The sequence below is a fragment of the Myotis brandtii genome, unplaced genomic scaffold (genome assembly GCF_000412655.1).
Source record: "Myotis brandtii unplaced genomic scaffold, ASM41265v1 scaffold743, whole genome shotgun sequence".
NCBI classification, from domain to species: Eukaryota; Metazoa; Chordata; class Mammalia; order Chiroptera; family Vespertilionidae; genus Myotis; species Myotis brandtii.
Window position 1 is genome coordinate 21,861 of NW_005370960.1, and position 1,231 is coordinate 23,091.

Consider the following 1,231-nt stretch of genomic DNA (forward strand, 5'->3'; position numbering starts at 1 on the left):
GCGGCCCAGCCTCCCTCTGCCCGCCCCGTGCCCGGCCCGGTGGGGTGGCAGCCACACACGCAGGTCTGGGTGCAGGGCCTCTTTCATTTGGGATCTGGGAAGTGAAGTCATAAGATGTGTGTGCACCCCAGAGTGCTCCCATCATTATTAAGAGAACAAGATTATAGGGCGTCTCTGCAGACCATAATAAGCGGCTGAGGTCTCGAGGCCTCCGGTGCTCTGCTATTAAATGCATCACCCAGCGTCGGTTGGATCAGAAGTCCTCAAGGGTGAGCAGAGATATTTGATGCCAAGTGCGTTCAGATTGAGGCTGCGCCTGTTTAAAATACAGGGGCGCTCGGGTCTGGTTTAGGCTTAAACTCAGTGAAAGCTCTTAGGAGAGGGAGCGAGTGTTCATGATTCGGGCTCCGTCCTCTCCCGTCCACCTGTAGCCATGGGGGCTGTGGACTGTGGGGGCTGGTTAATTTTAGTTGCACATTTTCAGTTCACTTGACACTGTCACGAAACCGAGACTTGACGTATAAGAATGCTTTTATAAATCCTCATCTTTGTACTGTGTCTCTACTTAAAAGATTTACTACCACTTGTATGATCGGCTTAGACCAGTGATGGCGAACCTTTTGAGCTCGGCGTGTCAGCATTTTGAAAAACCCTAATTTAACTCTGGTGCCATGTCACATATAGAAATTTTTTGATCTTTGCAACCATAGTAAAACAAAGACTTATATTTTTGATATTTATTTTATCTATTTAAATGCCATTTAACAAAGAAAAATCAACCAAAAAAATGAGTTTTCGTGTCACCTCTGACACACGTGTCATAGGTTCGCCATCACTGGCTTAGATCTTGCTGTATTGATACTGTGCCTTTATTATCCATTTTAAAGTTTAGCCCTCCCCCCCCCCCCCTTTCCCTTTGCTTCCTCGCTGTCCCTCACCTGTCCCTCGGGTCCGCTGCTCAGGGCCACGCCCGGCCTCAGTGCCTGCGCCAGGGCAGGGCCGAGCTCTGTGGCTTCCCCGAGTGTCTCCCTGGTTTAGTACTTGCACCCGTCTCCTCCCGCGGCCCCGGTAAACGTTCTCACGTGTGATTTCTGTGGTTTCGTTTGCTGTGCACGAAGCTAGTGATGGGATCCTTTTCAGGACCTCGGGGTGTTGGTGCCAGACGAGACTTGGCGATGAGCTGGGGCCGCAGCGAGGTCTGCCTGGCCCACTCCTGGCTGGGCGCCAGGCG